General features: G+C 42.0%; 1 protein-coding gene across 2 annotated transcripts in view; it reads left to right on the top strand.

Annotated features, from left to right (window-relative positions):
* pak4 (p21 protein (Cdc42/Rac)-activated kinase 4) overlaps positions 1 to 18,990 on the top strand; it is a 50,091-nt gene that overhangs the window by 11,272 nt on the left and 19,829 nt on the right. Inside the window, exon 1 of one of the 2 annotated variants that reach the window (XM_079515019.1) lies at positions 1,890 to 2,204. The exons of the other annotated variant lie outside the window; for it this stretch is intronic. The gene's annotated coding sequence lies outside the window, so the exon portion shown is untranslated. Of the gene's footprint in view, positions 1 to 1,889; positions 2,205 to 18,990 lie in introns of those variants that run through there. 2 annotated transcript variants of the gene reach the window in all.

Genomic DNA, 18,990 nt, shown 5'->3' with positions numbered 1-18,990 from the left:
GGCAAGTTGAAGTCTGAATGTCCCATTATTAACAGACTAGCGTGTGTGTGTGTGGTGGTGGGGTGCACGTGTGTGTGTGTGTGTGTGTGTGTGTGTGAGAGAGAGAGAGACAAAGAAATGTGCTAAGAGCCTGTCTGTTTGCTTGTGTTTGTAACTATATTTGTATGTGCAATTGTGCATGTATAAGCTAGCTATGCTCAGCTCCATGATCTCAGTGCCTGCTTTATCATTGACCTTTCCACATTCCATAACCTGCTCTGGAAGTCGGCACTGATTGGCTGTGCTGCTGCTGCATGCTTTGTTTGAACTCAACCACAGGATTGGACGGTTACGGTTTGTGTTGTTCCTTGCTCTGATATGTCAAGTGGACCTGTTCCCGTTCCGTCTGTATTTTTACAGACCGAGCAGCATAAACAGGCCTTTTCCTTAGGCCTATTGAGATTGACACATTGTTGTCAGTTTACAAGATAAACATCAAAGAGGAGAAAAAAACATCCGCACACTAGTAATTTCTAGAGCTCTGAGACTTACTTTATTAAGAGATTAGATTAGATTAGATTAGATTTAATCTAATCTCTCGTAGCTGCAGGTTAGTCTGTCTGGGACAAGTTTTTTTCGTTAAAATTAGGTTTTGTTATAATAAACATAAAAACATATTTCAAATAGTCTAATTTCAATATGTTGTTGAAAAGAAGGGGGCTTGATGAACACAAGGGATCTGATCAAAGTGGGAAGGATGTGCATGTTTGTTATAAAGATCTTTTATGTCTGGGGTAAACATGTTTTGAAGTGGGGCCTGGGCGTATGGATGGAATGAACTTCACATGCAAGGGGACAGATAATTGGAAGTGACTTATCTGATACATCAATATTTCAAAATGTTTGGCCAAATAGCTGCTAAAATCATCTTGTACGTATTTAGTACCGGTATGTATTTTAATAGTGGTGATCGGATTTTTCCAGCCGATGCCGGACCGGTCACAGATAAATTATATTTCCTTTAAAAAAGGATTTAAAAAAGGAAGAAGATGTTTGCTCTTTGCTACTACAGTGTCTGTATTGGCTGTCTCTTCTAGAATGGAGATACTCTATTATTATACCCATATGATGACACTGTTTTTGCATTAAAGGGGGTGTGATATTATATATAATAAGTTAAAGATCTATTCAATGTGATAATGTTCCAGTTCCAATTTGGCTGCAATTTTTTCGGTTACCTGGCTGAACTGTTTAGTTAAGATTAGCTTGTTTCCATTTCAGTCGTGATGCAATGGGAAATATTTGGCCACACTTGGTTCCTATCATGCAAAAACAAATCTGCTGTATCTTTTAATGCAAACGTTTCCTCCTAAACAGTTCAAACCAAAGTAACGAGGGATTCCTGTTTTATTACGATCTATTAGATTAACAATGCTGAGGCTTAAATCTATAAACAATATTCCTCTATATAAACAAGTTTTCCAGAAATTGTCCTCAGTATCAATGCTTTAATGTTGACCTTTTCGCTCCCCCTACAATCTCCTTGCCATCATCGGTAATACATCTTTATCAAAGATAGACGTGGTATTTCACAAAAGTCTGTCGCTCTGTCTTATCATACGGGCTATTAATAGCATTAAATTAAAAATGCTGTCAGAATCAGCTGTATGCCAAATAATATCCTCCTGTGACACTGACTCAACCACTCATCTTGTAGTGAGCGCGTGCTCTCTCTCTCTCACGCACGCACGCACGCACGCGCCCAGGCTCTACTACAGTAGCAGCAAGTTCAGTCGAGGGGGGCGTGTTCTCAATCCCCTATTTCCCGGTGACGTCATGATACTGGGCCAGAGGAATGCAGCGCAACACTTTTGTATCCAGAGAGAGAGAGAGAGAGAGAGAGAGATTAGTTCAGTTCAGTTACTATCGCAGTCGCTTCCTCCTCGATAGAACTTGTCGTGTTCCCTCCGGTAACAACACGTTACTGTTGACAAACGAGGACCGTGGGGAATACGGCAACGACGTGACTCGTCGTGGAAACAACTTTTTTACGGTGTACTACTGTACTTTTGTTTTGTGTGTACACACAGACAGTACACTGCTGCTATTCGTTTCGTGTCGCGGCGGTGTTGGTGTTTGTGCTGCCTTCTGGCGACATGAGATCAGGTGGATTAATGTTGTTGGACCGTTGTTGGAGCAACTGAATAGCTGACTGATAAGCGAACGTAAGTAGCGCGGACTTTTCGGCTACGTTGTTGTTATTAGAATGATTTATAGCCAGCCTACTTGTTTGTTGTAATGTTGGACAGCAGTGGCATGTGTTGTATGGAAAGGAAAAGCCGAGTCAGGCGCTCATTTAAAGGTCTATTATACTCTATACGTTTATAGTGTTCGTTCAGACAGTGTGGAAATTAATCAGTGGTGGAAAAAAGCACTCGCTTTTCTAGCATCACTTTTCTTAAATGGTATCAAGACAATACTGCAATGTAGAAATACTCTTGTTACAAGTAAAAGTCTGGAATTAAAAATGTACTTGAGTAAAAGTACAACAGTATTTGTATCAAAATGTACTTCAAGTAAAATTGCTCATTGTGCAGGTCCCAAATGCATGAAATGTGTAATAATCCTTTGAAAATGGCATATCTACCATCTTGTAGGGGCTATTTTCGAAAAGTCTAAATGTATAGGGCCGAAGAAGTGGTTACTGTATCTTTTGTAGTAATCATCAAAATCTACAAAGTAACTAATAACTAAAGTTTTCAAATAATTGTAGTGGAGTAAAACATACTATAATATTTGCCTCTGAGATTTAGTGCAGTAGAAGTAAAAGTACTGAAAATTGGAAATACTCCAGTAAAGTAAATTGCTCTGGATTAAGAGCGTCTGCTAAATGCCAAAATTGTAAAGTAAAAATATCGCAAAGTTGTACAGTACAACTGTACTCAAGTACAGTACTTGAGTAAATGCACTCAGTTACTTTAAACCATCTCTCCCTACTGTACCTCCCAGTCTGCCAGGACTCAGCTGTCAGTCAAAACACAGGAACACAACCACTCTGCGTGGGAGTGAAATTATTTTTCAATGGGGCGGCCTCTTGTTTGTTGAGCACTTGTTTGTCCAACTTTTGCTATACAGTAAAGCGCCGTTTCTCACGCCTTTGTTTTACCCAGAGGACCCCCAAATGATTAACGTGTTTGGCTGCAGGTTCTCTGGCCAAGGACCCCCGGACCTCACTTTAGTAAAAGTCAGACTCCTTAATGCAAATGAGAGTGTACAAATCAACAAATGTATTACCACCTTTTTTAAATTTACACTACAAATTTGTTACAAAAGGACAAATGCACTTGTGTACTGTACCCGAACCTGTGACCGATGACCACGGCAGCTGTGAGGCCTAGAGTAGAAACTCCATCGTTCACTCTCATGGCCTTATCAGGCTACAGTTCACATGTGTTGGCGATGTGTGTGTGCTGGGACAACAGAAATGATTGTGCTTTGCACACTGCCTTTGTTTTCATGTCTGTGTTAAAAAAAATTGCTCAAAGTCGAATGACTGCTGAAATCAGAAAGAGAGGGCTTTGGGGGCGGGAGGGGTTCAGTGATTTGTCAAAATGACAAACATTTGTTACAGCAGCTGTGGGTCACACATGGTGAGATCACTGCTGTTCATAATGCTATAAACATTCTGTGGCAGTTGGGTTGGTTACTTTGGTGTCATTTTTAAGAAACAATAACAGTTTGTACCTTGAGTTTACAGTGGGTATTTGAGTGGCAAAGTGGCAAAATATACATTTTGCTTGTTTAACCAGTTAAACTCTACTTTTTCACTCAAAAATAATGATCTACAAGCGCTCATAACGATTTGCTGTGAGCTTGTATATCCGTTATTTTTCGTGAATGTTACCCCCAAATTAGGCATGTGGTTCAGGTAAAAACTATGCGTGAAAAACATTTGCAAAACTACTATAACTAACTACGTTTGGACTCGCATATATTGCTTGATAATTGTTTTTATTTGTAGGACTGTGCCGTTGTGTGTCATGGGAACTCTTAAGAAGTGAAGCAAGTGGGTGTCTAATCTTAACTCCCTCATTTACTGTAATAGCTGACAGATGTAGACCCACTTAGTACAATGTAGACACACACACACACACACACACACACACACACACACACACACAGTACCAATGAACAGGCTGATGTAGTTAGTAGTTACATCACAGAGTAGGTAGATCCAAGGTCACAATAAGTGTTTGTACAGCACAGGGAGAAAACTAAAGTGTGTGTGTGTGTGTGTGTCTCTCTCTCTCTCGCTCTACAACTGGCTTCTACCAGTGTGAGAACAGGCTATTAATTATCACCCCTGATTCAGCACTAGCCAGCTAACGTTGGAGCTTCCGAGCAACAATGGAACCCAGAATACTTCTATGTCCTCATTTCATCCCAGATTTTAAAGCATCAGTTTGTGGTGTTTAACATCCCAGGGGCCAGCTTGTATTGTTTGTCTCATGGAATGATGAGCAATGTTGCTGCCAACTTCAGGCACAGCTTACGGTACATTGAGAGTAATGACTCCACATTAAAGACAAAGTAGCCAACGGCTGGTAGATTTTCTGTGTAGCTGGTAACTTGGTTTACTCTCCCAGCCACGTAAAGGTTAGCTTCTGCCTTTTGTCAAAATCCTTATTTAAATGACAGAAAAATTGCTAATAGACCTGCACAGGAGAGCAGAATGAGAAGCACCCGGTATCTAATCTATCTGCTGCTTTTTAAAGATTTCATCATTTCCCCATTTCTGCTTTATTTGATAGAGCAGGGGAATGACACGGCCGGCCGTGGGACACGCTGAAGAGAGAGTTTTACGCTAATTCTGTACGAGTCCTGATTCGGCTATCGGGTCGTAGGGCTGGGAAATTATCTGAAAATATCTCAAACCAATAATCGAGAAGCAAGGTTTTTATCAAGGAATCAACATTAAAAAAAAATCTAATATTTTTAAATCGATTGAATTGATTACTTTTGTTAACCACTACCATGTATTTTAGCTTGTATATCTGCTATTTTTCCACTAGTTTTTGTTTTGAAAGAATCGTTCATTATTCGCAACCTTCCTTCAAAAGTTTGAAATAATCGTGATATATATATTTTTTTAATGATATATATATATATTTTTTAACCTTTTATTGATAGAATACAGTAAGGTAGATGGGGAAACGGGGAAAGAGACAGGGGACGACACACACAAAAGTTTGTCGGGATCGGGACTCAAACTCAAACACTGTCATGCTGGATTACCAGCCAAGGTGCCTGGACCGCTAAACCGGCCCAGGCTGTGATATCATGAAGTCATGTCACCCAGACAGCCCTATCAGGTTGCCATATGGTATCTGCTGTTAATGGTCCAGCACTGGTCAAGTGGTCAGCACGTGATTTGTGGAAATAATGCAAAAGTAGACATTTTTTCCTGTAGTCCGGTAAATTGATTATCAGAGTTTTGCATTTGTTTAAACTAGTACTGCATAATCCCTCTGCCTTACCAACAGAACCCCATAGGGAAGAGCCTATTTTTGTTACCCGTTACTGTAGCAAGATTCGGCTTGATGTACAGTCAACTAAGTACATCCCCCAGCCAATGCCATGATGTATGCATGTACTGTACAAGTACCACCCCCCTGGACATGACAACACACAACAGTGTATGTCACAGGGACTTAACCCCAATTGAATCTGTACCAAGCAGGGAGGTATTGGGTCCCATCTTTATACTCTTTGATTTGAACCCCGACCTACAAATCTCAGGGCAGACACACTCTAACCTCAAAGCCACTGAGCTTTTTAGACATTAACTCAGGTGTCCCCATTTCGGGAATGTCCATAAGGAAAAAATATTATCATTCTTTTTTTGTATTTTAAATTGTGAAAATGGCACATCTGCAAGCTCACAACATGCAGCAATGTAGATAAACATTTTTTTGCCGTTTGTCATACAACAAAGTATATAGGAGCTTAAGTGGTTAAACACCCCTGCATGACACCATGACCTGTGAACTGCCGGTGTTGGTCAGCTGATTGGGGATCGAGGAAGGATTTAGTCTACATAAGGATCTCTTGGAGTTGAGTCTAATTAGTGCCTATTAGTCTTCTCTTGCGTGTGTCTGTGATTTTACTTGTGTTGCCTTTCATATTTTGATAAGAGGGTTTACAGAATAGCCAGATAAGTTTTAACGTTTAGCAGAATCGCATAGCGGTCTGTCTAACACCATAATGAGTGCTTGTCCTCCTTGAAATTAATCTTAAGTCAGTTGGGTAGATGAAAGGATTTGCAGTGATTCGATGTAAAGATGATTTTCCCCTTGTTGCCTGTTGGGTGGGGGATTCTGCATAACATCAGCATGTCGTCGCTGTTGGGTAGAAACCTTGTATGTTCAAAACCGTTACTTTTCAGGACATGGAAAAAAGAGCCTTTGTTCCAAATGGATCCAATGTAGTTATTATTTAGTCACAAGCTCTGCTTAACATTTTCATTGGTTATATATTTATAAAATCCACAGACGGATGTAACCACTTTCAACCTGGTGGCTATTTTCACGACTTTTGCGTGATACTGTGATAAGTATAAATTGGGCATTCATTTATACAAAAAAATGTTGCACTAGGTTAGTATGTTTTAGAAGTTTGACATGTTGAGGTGTTAGGATTAGGCTACTTGTCAAGTGTAACATGGTTGGCCATGGTTGAGAGAGAATGAAATTGTTGAGCATAGTCTGCCTACATATTCTTGTCATTGATATAGTGCAAGATGCTGTTCAACAAGCCTCTGTTAATTAGCCTAGTATCATTTTGATACTGTCATCTATCGCACCAATAATCCATCTGGTCTGTGTTTTGTTTTGGCTGTATTCAAGTGTGTTTATGTTGCCCTTTCAACCCTCAAGTGTTACTGGTGTCTAGAGGGGAAGAGCGCTATGCAGGGCATGTGTCATTGGTATGTTTCACTGGCACTGTAGAGAGAAAAATCATTAGGGAACGGACGTGGGAAGCATGGGCTTTGTGTTGTGACTGATACTGATGAGGTGTTGTCTTTGTCTGAGTAATGGTTTCCTCTGGCATTCTTCCAGTCAACACCAGGACTACCACAACGTTTTGACAGAGATTACTGTGGTTTTAAAAAGTAGCATTGTTGTGAGCCTAAAAATGTGGCTGTATGTGTTAATAAACGTTGTGGTAATAAACACAATGGTGAGTCCAATATGCCTTGGATAAGATTACACATTATGCTTAGAATAACATAATGTAGGCCTATAGCTTGAAGGGCTAAAAGGCTATATTTATTTAGAAGGGTTGAATTTGGCTGGCGGGACTTACGGTAAACTGGGATAGATCAGGAGGATATTGTCACAAGGTTACTGTGTCTGTGAGTTACACACTAGGCGAGAGGCATTCAGACATATTGCTACTTGTCCTAGATGCTTTGCAGCCCATCAGATAAATGTAACGGCAGCAAACAGAGTAGACACAAGGGTGATTATTGCTCACTCCTTCTGCCCATGCATCCAGCCACAACATCACTACTAGTAATTCCCACCAGCTTGTGTCAAAAAAGTCAAACTATCCCTTTAAGTCATCCTGCTCAATTAGTCTTGCTTGACACTGAAATATTAATATCGGAATGATAATTGTCACTGCTGATCGTTCTCTGAGCAGTTTTGTGATTTGTTACACGAAGATGTAGGCTATTTGATATCTCAGTGTCGGTGGTTTTCAATGTAATGAGTACCAGGCCTGGGACCCACTGCGGGGTCTTTCAAATTGGTCCCAAGGAAATTGAGGGATGGTGGAGTGCTGATAGTTCGAGCATTTCTTTGTTTTGTGCATAGATGTGCAGGTTTTGTTTTGTTTAGTATAAAATGTCATAGTACAATACAAAGAAACATCAATAGATAATTCTTACAAACCAAGAAACGCTTCCTGCAACACACTTCAACAGTCAAGTGACTTGAGTGTTGAGTCCTCCTCATCGCAGACTAAACTATGGTGGTTTTCTGGAAACTCACTGGAAATTGAACACAAGCATTTGAAGCTCCCCAGAGACCTTAGTGTTTTGTGTTGCTTTATGCTAATGAAACGGTGTATCGTATATCCTCCTTGTGGTGACCCACCTTTCCCACTCCGGACCACCCAGTTTAGCTTTTGTTCATTTCCCAATTTTGCACCAAGAAACTTTACCTTGTCATATCAAATGCATCAGTTATGTAGTTTTGTGACTACCAAACAAAGAAAAGAGAGGGGGAAAAACTGGCAAATATGGAGATAATCCATGTTGGCCTACTTCTCATTGGTAGCTCTTGTGTATCATTCTCTAGAATGCATTGACATTAGGAGTTTTGTTTAGCCTGGTCTTTTTTGTTGTTGCTAGAAACAGTCCCTTGTGCTCTAGCTAATGTATGTTAGTACCAGTCCTTGCAATAGGCCTATATGAACCCTGATAACACGAAGGAAAATAGGAAATGCAAGGGCAAATCACCCTACCCACTGTGTTACCTGCGACTCACTAATTCTCGTACCAGTTGCCATGCGCGCCCCTGTCCCCGCGCCCACCCGCCTCCCCGGTCTCAACAGGATGACAGGAGAAAGAAGAAAAGGACTAACAAAAAATACTTTTTGGTTTCCGATTGGGATTTGGTCGTGTCTCCCTTCTGCGGATGAAAACCGACACCGGCACTGTTTCACCTCCTGAATTATGTCTGCAAATGATTTAGTATTCAATCGAATTATTTGTGGCAGACGACCGACACGGTACACAGGTCCATGCTGTGTTGTGTTGTGCGTCTCCTCGCGATGACGCAATCCAAAACATTTGCGCACGTGATATTTTAGATTAAAGAAAACTTTTTTTTTTTTTCACCAAATGCCAATAAAAAGCAAGGCTTTTGCACACCTACAGGCGACAGGTGCGTAGGAGAGGGTACGGTGACCAAAATTGAAAAAGGAACAAACACCCGCACACTGTCTTCAAATGCAGTGACCAGCTTTTATTTAGGGAAGGCCGAAACGTTGCTGTTTCCCTAAATAAAAGTTGGTCACTGCATTTGAAGACAGTGGGAGGGTGTTTGTTCCTTCACCGAATGCCAATAAAATCATTTATTGTGTTGTTGTTACTGTCACTGACTGTATGTTCTCACTGAGAGACCACACATCTACTTCAATGGGAAGTGCAGCTATCCCAGGGACCGTAGTGGAGGCAGAGCAGAGCTCATCAGTCTGTCTCTGTCCCTCTCACAGCCCTGTCTTTCTCACTGCTCAGCCAGGCATACACAACACACAGGCCACTAGTGGAATGTAGGGAGAGGGGCATAGACACAGTCAAGGGGGCGAGTGGTGTACTTGGTAGAGAAGCAAAGGAGTATGGAGAATTGGAGATGATGGGGAAAGTGCTTGTAAAAGACAGTTGCTGTGGACAGAACAGGATATAGGGGGAGGTAATGAGTGGGAGGGAGAGAGACGAGAGAATACTAGAGACAATAGAAGAGTGAGATGCAAGAGAGAGAGAGAGATGGAAACCATAACTGGGAACTGGAGTATTTGTTGTGTTTAGGGAGGGATCTGTTAATTTGTCTGTGAGCAGAGGCCGGGGCCCTCTAACTTCTGGATTGCTGTGTGTTTGTTTTGTGTGCGCCCTATTGAATGTCAGAGCACAGCATTGTATTTCTCTTTAACTACAAGGCAATAGGCCTATCTCACAGCCCGTTTTTCACGCCCACTTCCGGTAAATAGTGGTGACTTTAACATGAGCATTTACACGTTTTTTTCTCTGGAGAATCTAAGTACATTTTCTAATGTAAAAATGTGACAGACCAATATTATTATGAAGCAAACAATATGGTAAATCAGCTCGAACAGATAGAACAAACCTTACCTTGAGAAAACAAAAGTTGTAGACTTCTTAAATTACCTCTGTTAACATGAAGCGTCTATGGAGTGACGTCACGCTATCACCACTAACCCCGAAAGGGGGCGTATTAAGGGGGGCGGGGAAATTCTGTGAGATAGGCTTATAGGCAAGGCAGACAGCATTTTATTTTAAACAGCCCTACAATGATGATGATGCATTTCATTGCCTTCTAAGCTTAAAATCTTCTTTGCCGTACTCGCTGCAAACTAGCACATGGAATCTCAGTGGGACTTCTACGTTTAAGAAAGTGGCGATAGAGAGAGTCTGTGGAGGATGAGACCTTGTATGATTGATATTGGGCAAAAGGACATTTCCTGGTGGTTAAGTCTGTTGCAAATCACACCTAAAATATAATTTGGCTCAGTATGCAATTCATTGTTCACTTCAGGATCCTTTTCATTTCCTTCAGTTTCAATTTGATCTATATTTAGTTTACATCATCATATGGTGAATGCGTGAATCAACCTAAAGTATTGGGGTAACGGAGTAGTGTGCTAGTCAGAATAGACAAGACACCTGTGGCTCTTCCTCTCTGGGTAGGTAGTGGTACCAGCCATGTTAGTGCTCACTCTGAGCAAGACCTTGCCGGTTGAGTAAGTATCGTATCGTCCCGAATATAAGACTACTCTGATTATAAGACGAGAAAAAGTTTTCCCGCGATGGGATGCAATGTATAGACGACCAGCGACTGCACCTTAGTCTCAGCCGGACTCGGCATGCGCTCATTGCAGCTACAGCAAGAGACTAGTACGCTACGGCAGTACAACCACAGTACTAACGTTACGTTTAATCATTAATTCTGTGTCCGCCCAGCACAACACTTACAATACTTTCATTATCGTAAGCAATTAAATATGAATAATTGTTACTTTTGGCGTTTTGGGTAAATGTATTTATTTATTAACTAGCCGTGTAATAAGCGGGATAATATACGCACCGGTAGTTGTTGAGAAATATTGTCATGATGTGTTACTTCTCAACAACTACCGGCGTGGCATATATCATCCCTTGCTTAATATATGACTGAACTACCAGTCTGAATCCATGGATGGATCCATCACCACAACACGGGGTGTTGTGGTGGTGACCGACAGGGTCTGTGAGCTGTTGTTATGTTTTTGTCTAGCGAGTCTGTTTCTGCTTTGCATCAGGGCCCAGGGGTTGCTAACATTATAATAGTACAGGTAGTGTACACACAAAATTGCAGATAAACATTCACATTCTAGATACTACACTGACTATGCCTTTAACAAATTGCCTACACTTTCATGCATTGCCCATACATGACACAGCCAGCCCATATGCTAGGTTTCACCCATAGCTTGCTGCAGTCCAGCTCAAACGGTTTGGTTTGTTATAAACCTCAGAAACATACATATATGCTTTTATATGACGTTCATATAAAAAAAACATTAAGCAGATACGCATCCTGAATCATAGCCACGGTGATAACATTTGTAATAAACCAAACCGTTTGTAAATCTGTGTAAATTTGAGCAAGTTATGAGTATTTTTGTTTGAGTTGATCAACAGCTACCACAGAACGTACTGTACTGTAGAACTGCAGCAAGATGGCCGCCTCGAGCCATCTAGCCTTTATGTATGTCTGTATGGTTTCACCTAGCCTTGTGTTCTTCACTTTTCTGTTCTGCCAGCCAGGGAAAGTGTCTGATTGGCTACGCTGGCGCTTTCTGGCCTAAGGGGGAAGGTACTACCGTACTATGCACCTGTTGTTGCAGCTGTCAATCACTTTGACAATCTGCCTGAAGCTCACCTGTTCCACTAACACCCGTCTAATCCAAGCCTTTCATTGACTCAGGTGTACACTGCCAGCCAGTTGCTGTTTAACATTGCTTGCTAGTTGCTGTATGTATCTATCTATTAATCTGCATCTTTTTTGTTTGCTCGCTTTTGCCTTCATGTTCATCTTGCAAAAGTTTATCAAATTGCCTGCAGCAGTCTGTGTCTGCTCCCACATGTCTGCATTGGTGTGTGGATATTGCTTGCAATCTCACGATAGATATGTAGTATCACGATACAGAGGCCGCGATACGATATATATCGATATGTATCTATTATACGTTTATTCAAAATAATGACCATGTTGCATAAAAACAATAAAACACTTTCAGAACCCACAGAGATCTTTAAATCTAAATAAAATGTCTAAACATCCTAACAAGGGGTCTGGGAAGGGAGTGCATTGCAACTTGCAAGGGGGGCTTTAACGTTAAACAGAGGTACGTTTGTCAACATTGCATCACCCAGATAATTCATGGCGTTTATTGCCGTATCGATACAGCAGCCTTCTCGATCGATTCGATCTATATATTGCCATATGGATTAATTGAATGCCCCACTAGTGGCTGTGTGCATGTGTCTGTCTACTTTAACTTCTTAGAAGTTATCTCACAGGATGGTTTATAAAGAAACATGTGTAGCATACTAGAGAATGCAGCAGTGAGCTATATATGAAGTGCAAACGATAGACCTTGTGCTGCAATAAATACGCATTTCCACTCTCAGTTTGGCATTTTTGAGTGGTGCAACCACTCCAAGGAACAGCAATGTCCGTCCTCACCTATGTGACTGAGTACCAGTAGGGGGAAAAGTGGCGCTGTTGTGCCAGAAACAGAGAGATAGTGTTGCACTGTTGCCTGCTAATTACAGAGAGAGAGAGAGGCAGGGGGAGAGGGGAGTCGCACCACTCAGTTCACACGGGTGTGATATTTTTATTTCAAACAATCAGTCATGCACCTGTCGCCTAGTGAACCTCATATGAGCTTTGAGTTTGGTGGCTCTGTAATCTGTTTGCCTTGGAGCACCTGTGGCTCCTCTGAGATTCAAACCTTTATCGCTCCACATATCTTGCCGATTGCAACTAAGACATTGATATTCTCTTGCAGCTGATAGCCGATCTACAAGCTCACAAGGTCAGCTATTCTATAAGTATAAGTTAGACTTTCTGGATACTCCGAGGAGGAGGCAGTACAGTCTGCCTCCATTTTGAAAGCCACAATCCTTGCACACATCCAGACTTCCATATGTGAATTTGAGATTGACATATTTCACAATCCCCACTTGGTGGTGTCTTATTACAAAGCCTATTTATTTACTGCCTGTTTTTAATAAGGGGCAACCAATAACTCAAATTGGCAGCCCATCCATCTCGCTAATATTAAGGCTAAGCTAATCATCATCAACATTGCATCACTTTGTGTAATGATGATCAGTGAAATTCCCTGCAGCCACATCTGTGAGATTTCCATATTTTTCCACATACCTCAAAGCTGCGCTAGTTATTGAAAGCCTCAAGCTTGTGTGCACCAATATTTACTGTACCTATTGCTGTCAAAATTAAAACATTAATGATTGAGACCTAGGGTTTTGTATGCCCAGTCATTTGTTTCTAGTAAGTGACCAGGAAATATCAGACAGAAAGACTCAAGTCATTGGCGTTCTAAATTAACACCATTAACAACAGTTGTACAATACGCCTATTAAATGAAAAGCTCTGTAGACGGTAGTAGTTTTTATTTTCTATTACGTTACTAGCCTGGGGAACCAGCCTTGCATCATCCTCGTCCCCTGCCGGCTGTGGTGGAGCTGCGGGGAGTGCGGGCACGGTTTTCCGCATGGCTCTCAAACGCGATGTGCCTAGATTCATCTCGTGAGTTGTGGACTCGTGTAGGCATATTGATTTTGAGATGTTTCCTCAATGTGGACGTGGTGCAACTGGTACAAGTTGCAACAACCTTTAATTGCAGGGAACTATAGCATCGCATTTATTGCACTTTGCGTGCTCAGCCTCAGAGTCATTTCCCTCTCTGTTAACCACACTTTGGAGATCTCTTCGACATACTGTCCCACTCGCTCTGCGGCGGTGACCAGTTGCTGAATGCACAGAACAGTGGGCGTATCCTCGCCGACCCCACTCACTCATGTAGGTGGGGTGACGTCACCCCAGGCTCTGCTTGTATGTATGCACAGACACAGCAGAGCTAAATGACGACTGATGAGAACCGTTTGGGGAACCGTTAATAAAAAAACGATGGAACCAGCTCCGGATCCGCAATGTCGAAACCGGGTCTGAAATGGACCCGGTTCCGAATCCCAACCCTAGTAGCGGGTTAGGTTTGCTCCTCTACTGTTGACCGCTACAATCAAATCTAGTCCTACTCTTGACCCCCCTCCAATTGAGATAAACATTAGGAGACTGGTACGGTGGGTGTCTGTAGACAGGATTCAATCCTAGGCGTATGATTGGTTTTGTTTGTGTCAACGTCATGCAAGGGTTTTTACCTGATGGTGGAGTAGCCATGTTATTGTTGAGTTGACTGTAGTGTAGACTAGTGTTGCACGGGTCAGGGTTTCTTATGACCCGCGGGTCCCGCAAGTATTAATAATTTGACTCATCTCAGCCCGCCCTGCACCACCACATCAATTTTCACAACCCACCCCATACATTAAATACACTGAATCATTAAATGCTGCTTTTATTCCGTCAAAAAGGTGCTTGCCTAAAGCTAATAATGTCACTGGCAAGCACGCAAGGTCCAGGGTGTTACACGAAAACCTGGCAGTGACCTATCACCAAAGCCTTGCAGTCTGTGGTAGTTGGGTATAATAATTCTACCGTATTCAATGGATCAAAACATTTGACGTAACACGCCTACTGCCTACATTCATTTGTCACACTTGTGCATGTTACCTTTTAGTAAGGCCGACCATGGAAGTATTCACAGTCGCACTGTTTTTGGATTTATTGGTGATAGTTATAGGAGGAGATCAACGTCATTGCAAAATAGCCATGGTGAAGCCCAGCTGAGCACAGAACAGCTCCACACAACAGTCCAGTATGCTGCGGTGCGCACTCTTGATTTGTTTACCAAACTTCCACGCAGGACAAGTAAAATCCCCTTATACATGATTTAACCCGCCCCAACCCGCCTCGCCAATAAAGTTAAAATGTCTTCACTACGCTCTGGCCGCCCCACCGGATCCCGTGGGTTACAGGTCATCCCGTGCAACACTAGCCTAGACCACTGTTGTCTCAGTGTGTTTCTGGGTGGGGTCCTGTTACACTTCAAATAGTCTGACTGTCTGTGAAGTGGGTTTGTAGTGCAGCTCTTGGACTATGGCAACCACATGACTCATGTCCTCTCGTTCCGCTCCCTGGAACCGGCCCGTCACCCTGGACGCGTTCCTTTGGCTCTGGAAGTTCTGGGGACCCCCACACGGAGTTGCACAACTCAGTTCACACTGGTGTGATTTTTGACTTGAGAGCTACTTTCAAAATAACAAGCTCAACAAGATCTACCCACAAAAATAAATATATGAGAGAGAGAGAGAGTTGTCTGCTAATTCCCCCACACAGTAACTCTGTAATTTCTCGACTGTTTCGGACACGGGGCGGCTCGCCGGAACCGGGCCGGCACCCTGGGCACGTTCCTGTGGGTCTGGAGTCATGGAGTTGCACCACTCAGTTCACACGCGTGTGATTTATTTAAATTATATATATTATATATATGTGGTCTACCACTTTGTGATCTACTGGTAGATCGCGATCTACCTTTTGGGCACCCCTGATTTAGAATGTAGGTATATGTCTTTATAGGCTACTTGTGTATGTATTATATGCAGCAATCAATACTCTTGGGTATTGATAGTGTGTGTGTGATTAATTGTGCCACAATTAGTGTGCACACTACAGGTGATCGATTATTGTGCTGCCATAAACCAACAAGAACATGAGCTCTGATTGGTTGTCATCGGTAGGAAGGAGGACCAGATGCTGTACAGTATATTATATCATAAACATTAGTGGCCAGTTTGGTCTGTTTTTAAGAACGGTCTTGTATCTGTTCAGCTAGTTATAATAACACACTGGCAGGCCGCTGTTTGACCAAAGGGAGTGTCTCCTTTGATATCCACTGACAAAGCAATGGTGTGTGTGTGTCCAACAAACAGTAGGTCTTTCTGCTCTGTCTGAACAATAGTAAACATACCACATGGTTCTTGTACTTGACTTGACCAATCTGTCAGTCAAATATTTTAACTCTGGCTCAATGAACCCATTCTGGACGGGAACCCCTTTTGGTGTTTTAAACATTGTTATAATTTAGCTATTGAAAAATAGCAGATCTACAAGCTCATAGCGCGCCACCGAGTGGCACGCTACGAGCTTGTAGGTCTGCTATTTTTGAAAAATCGTGAAAATATTTATTTCAGAAAACTGGAGAATTTAGAAGATTTTTTAAAAGTTTTGAGGTCAGGCCTAAATGGGTTAAAAGCAAAGCAAAGCAAGAGACAGTATATGAATACCGACTGTAAATTGAATGTGTAATATGTAACTTTTTCTGCTGAAAACGTTGTGTGGCTTCACTTGTTTAAGGATGCCTGGGACCCTTTAAATCCTGTCTACAAGATGGATGGAGATTGGATTGGAGAACGGCAAAAGGAAGCGAGTGATGCAATCTTGAATAATATATAAGGAGCTTGTAACTGTGACAAAACAAACCTGCCTCTGTTTACTCAATTTGATCTGTCCCAACACCACGTGGACCTTTCTGAATGGTTTAGAGCCATTTTAAATTGAGTGCAAACTCTGCCCATGCTGGTACAGGACATGAATGCCCGCCCGGTAACCCTTAAAATGAGTGTGCCCATTGAAACATGTTCTGGGCTGAGCTTTGTGTCCCTATGTTCTTGACTACTGTAGCTAGGGGGCTTTACTGAGTGTGTCTGTGGGTCTCCGACCCCACACAGTCATTGTCATTCGCTCACAAAATAGTGATTGGCTGGTATAGCATGCATTCCCACATGCGACCCCTTTTAGACCAAAACATATGACATTTTCCCAGGTGGGGAATTGAAACTTATTCTTTTATATATCTAATATTTATATCTATAATATCTGTATCTGTCTAAATTGTTAACATAATTATTTGTGGGGAAACAGGAATACTTTTCCATATTGGTACAGTACAAAGCGTTCATATGAGCAATAGGCCTATTCAGGGAAAGTAAAGTCATGTGTTTTTAGTACATGGACATGGAGATCAGCCTTCTTTTTTTCCCTTTTGTGTGTGTGTGTGTGTGTGTGTGTGTGTGTGTGTGTGTGTGTGTGTGTGTGATATTCAAGTGCATGCTGCATAGACATGAAGGCGACAGTGTTTTCTTGACTCCTCAACAGTAGTATTCAATGTCCCAGTCTCACACCATTACTTTATAGAAGCATCAACCCGCCTTTAAAGGAAAGTGTCACCAGCAGCATCCAAGCATACACTGAGTACACCATTTTGTTGTCGGTCCATTGCTTTTCAGGAGTTGATCCATGGATTGTCCTCCCTCCGGCAGTACTTAGAACTGTCTGTGACTGATGTTGAGACCACTGGCTGCCATTAGTAGGCTAAATGTTAGAGAGTGCTTGTCTTATTAGCAATGGGGAGTCTATTGTAGTTGCTGTAAGTCATTGACCTTCAACTGGGCCTAAAGGTCACAGCAGTTTAAATGCCACTAGGATGTTGAATGCTCAGTCAGCGTTGAAAGCTCAGTGGAATAAACAGAGCCAACTGCCTGAGCAGAAAATGTAATTAGACTTTGTTGTCTGCCAAGTTCCAACCACTGTGGCCACTGGCCAGTTAAGTCAAAATGTCAATATTTCACTATTTTGGATGGTGTCTGCTAGAGCGGTCAAAAACAACAGCTAGAGCCGGGTCTTTCCAATTTGCCTGTTGGTTAACGTTTTGTGCCTATTTCCCACCCTGATCATCATTCTGTTAATGTTTGTGCCTCTGCTGCTCTGTTGTGCAGAGGCGTGGCTATGCGGGAAAAACAAGTGAGCAATCCACTTGTCCCTGCTTGTACTGTAGGTCCAAATCCACAGCACATTCTTTATAAGTTTGTTGAGCCGAATCGAAACTGACTGTTTTGTCATGATGTCAACTTATATTGTTGTGGCAGAAAAAGGTTAAAGCCAATGACTTTGTTATTCAGGCAGAGAGAAACGAATACTAACCAGTTGGCTGTGTCAATTCAGTCTTAAAAAAACTTTTTTTAACATCACAAAGTGCTGTATAGAGTAGACAGACAGACAGACAGACAGACAGACAGGGGTAGGGAGGGACGGACAAAGCTGGGCATTGGAGTGCTGCACCCTATGGTTGCACCACTCAAAGTCTATGAGAAATTCATTTTGCTATAGCCTTAAGACATGGAGGAGTCTGTGTGTTAGTGTTTTGCATGGGCTGTGACACTAGTACTCCACATTTGTATCTTTTGCACTCTGCCTTATCTTCTCTCAACTCTTACCTTGTCCTGTCTTCCCTCTGTCTTTAATTACCAAACACAGCTGTACAAAGTAAGAACGGACACAAATGCAAACATATGGCAGATATAGACCTAACATTATGTTAGAAGCTTGTGCGTTAGTGTTTCTGTCCATAGTATGTTATTGTGTCCTGTTTGTTTGCTGGGGGATTCCACTTGGTGTCACCTTCCTTCTAAGCTCAGCATTACAGACAGACCATGAAGGACATAGTCCAATGCAAACAAAAGAGAACAAAGTGGTTTTCATATATGAGGCCAGAGCTTATGTGTATTTGTTGCTTGTGCTTCTGCTGTACATGCTAATTGGTTCGAGGAAACATGCACTTTGGAAGATTTTACTTCCTCCACTGCACTGTGCTGCGAACTCTCCCTGTATTTCACATCAGTCAAGGAAAGCGTGCGAGGGTAGATAGATTATTTGTTATCCTAGAGCCAATACTGTTTAGCATTTTTAATCCATACACAGGGGTTGACACTGACACTAAGGGTTGCCCACCTGCCCCTGGCAGGTAAATTAAACCTCGGGCAGGTGGAGTTTGCTTTCAGGTTGCCCGACCACCAGGCAAGTGCTCGTTTGAGAAACGCAACACGAGATATCTGTCTAAAAACCTGAACGTGGCCAGAGCGCTGTGTCTTCTGGTATATTTCATGTTATTTCAGGCTTTCTAAGTATTTTTTAACACATTTATTGACGGATTAATACTAAAACACTGCCTGTGTTTTTCACA

Source organism: Electrona antarctica, assembly GCF_951216825.1.
Source record: "Electrona antarctica genome assembly, chromosome: 11".
NCBI classification, from domain to species: Eukaryota; Metazoa; Chordata; class Actinopteri; order Myctophiformes; family Myctophidae; genus Electrona; species Electrona antarctica.
The sequence above is the reverse complement of the archived record's forward strand: the minus strand, read 5'-3'. Positions and strand labels throughout refer to the sequence as shown.